This window comes from Stylophora pistillata, chromosome 9 (genome assembly GCF_964205215.1).
Source record: "Stylophora pistillata chromosome 9, jaStyPist1.2, whole genome shotgun sequence".
NCBI lineage: Eukaryota > Metazoa > Cnidaria > Anthozoa > Scleractinia > Pocilloporidae > Stylophora > Stylophora pistillata.
In genome coordinates this window covers 22,621,485-22,624,043 of record NC_142527.1, presented here as the reverse complement: position 1 = coordinate 22,624,043, position 2,559 = coordinate 22,621,485, and the positions used below count along the sequence as shown (strand labels likewise).

Genomic DNA, 2,559 nt, shown 5'->3' with positions numbered 1-2,559 from the left:
CGTTTATAAATGAAACCAAGATTGATGCGAGCCATCTGAACGCTCAATTCTCAATTCCAGGCTACGTGATATATCAAAACGACAGGAGAAGAAGAGGTGGAGGTAAGATAGCACCGAGATCATCTTTTCTGGCTAAGAAAAGGCTTAAACCTAGCAAACATCAAAAAAAAAATTATTGCACTGGAGGTTAAGACGGACGCAGGAAGGTGGCTATTCTTGGAATTTATCCCGTGCCAAGAGCTATTGCTTGAGAACGAGCGCAGTTAAGTCTGTAAGTGGGCCAGTCTTCAAAGCAACTTCGTTGTGGTCATTGGCGACCTGAATCTGGATAGATTACGCAACTATGCAATGAAAGTGACCAAAGGCTCAAAGAGTAGACATGCTGGGAACAGAAGTCACCAAAACTTCGATGGCTGTGTTACTCAGTGACAAACCCGAGCTCTTTAAGTACTTTGGAAAATGCTATTCGTCGCTAAGGGATCATGCTCTTATTTACAGAGTTTTAAAGGGGAGGTTAAATCCAAACAAGCCCATAGTTATTACTCTCAGGGACTACAAAAACATTTAACCAGACTGACTATGCAACACCTGGCGACGGTCGCTTAGCATATCGGACAATTGTTTGATGAATTCGATGCTCAGGCGAACGCCTGGAATAATAATAATAATAATAAGGGGGGGGGGGGGGAGAGGCCTGCGTTCCGTTGAGACCGAGTACAAGGAGACGAAAGTTAAAGTTGTAGTCAAGTTGTATCCGAACAGAGACCCGGCCATGAAGATGGTGAGAGAGTTTGAGGAGAAGGCGGAGAGTAAAGGATACCAGTCAATGACGAAGGAAGAGGGAAAGTATGCAGAAGAGTACGGCCTGCAGTTACAGCTTAATTATCCTGACCCAGCCTGTGTTACGGAGGAAGATGAAGTTGTATTCGGGGACAAGTTGAAGACTCGCCTAAGAAAACTTCGAGAAGCAAGAATGGAAGAGAAGAAAAAGAATGGCAAGGAAAATTGATAACAGCCAGAAAAGAAGACGGAGATCTTAACACCGAACAATGCTTCTGGTGGCTCAGTGAATGGCGAACATGCCCAACACACACCATTGCAGGTATGTTTGAAATTCATTAACAGCTTTTACCAACAAGACTGTACGCCATTCACAAGACCCAGGCCAGTCCTACTAGTGATCGTACCTGCAGACTGTGCGGTACCGCATCTGAGAGCACGGCTCATGTACTCTCCGCTTGTCCTGCGTTGGCCCAAACAAAGTACTTGGCAAGGCATGGCCCGGTTTTGAAGGTCTTGTTTTTTTGACATCATAGAAGACCTGGGACTTATTGAAACGTCGCCACCGTGGTGTTCACCAACTAAGCCACAGCCGGTATATGAGGGGGCGCATGCACAAGCATTCTCGGATGTCCCACTCTACGGAGAGTACCAAGATCTTAGGGCCAACAGAATTGATGCGAGAATAGTAAACCACCAGGAGAAGAAGGTTATAGTGATGGAGATGAGCTGCCCCTGGATGAGCAATCGTCAAAAGAAAACATCAGAAAAGACATTGAAGTACGCGCCACTCAGATGGGAGATGAAGCAGAACAACCCCAGGTACGAGATTTCACTGTACAACATCATTGTGGACGTACTCGGGGGCTGGTCGACAGAAGTGGAGGTAGCGTTGAAGGAGTTAGTTGGGAGGCGTCACAGAAATGTCCTCAAGAAGATGCAAAGGGCATGCCTATCCGTCACGCTGAACATTGCACGTACTTTTAAGGTTGCGATGCATTAGACACCGTATTACCTGTGCTTCGGTTTGTATCCTGCTCTAGAACTTTCAACACTTAGCATGTTTTAGCGTAATTTGGTTTAGTTTATTATATATATACATATACATATTTTAACCTTACTTTTTAATCGGACATTACCTTTTAATTCTAGTATCACTAGCCGGAGCACAGGCTACGCCTTGGCGCCCTGTGTTCCTCTTAACTGTATGGCATACAGATAGTTTTTTCTGCTGATAATAATAATAATAATTTATTTGCTGATATAGCGCCCTTTAACATTATAGGATGATCAAAGGCGCTTTACAATCCAGGAGAGTTACCATTTACAGTAAATAATTACAATAAAGATACTATTTACAATAAATAATTACAATAAATGAATCAATGAATAAAAAGTAAATAAATAAATACAAAATACCGATAAAATTGTGGTGCAGATCTAAAACGCTTGCATAAAAAGATAGTTCTTAAGAGATTTCTTAAATAGCTCTTGCAAATCAATTGTGCGGATATACGCAGGCAAGCTGTTCCACAGCCCAGGTGCAGAGGCATGAAACGAGCGGACACCTAAAGTTGTGCGCACAACCCCTTTTGGAGGTTCTAAAAATATAGTATTATTATTGCGTAACGAATATCTAGACGATGATCTAATACAGATCAGGTTATTTAAATAACTAGGAGCCGTGCCATGAATCGTTTTAAAAGTGATCATCAAGATCTTGAATTGAATACTATAATTTACTGGCAGCCAATGAAGCTCGAGTAGTACAGGATTAAT

At 42.5% G+C, this 2,559-nt stretch overlaps 1 pseudogene; it reads left to right on the top strand.

The window, feature by feature from the left end:
• Positions 1 to 689: 689 nt before the first annotated feature.
• LOC111347253 (uncharacterized) lies at positions 690 to 2,075 on the top strand (annotated as a pseudogene).
• Positions 2,076 to 2,559: the final 484 nt, after the last annotated feature.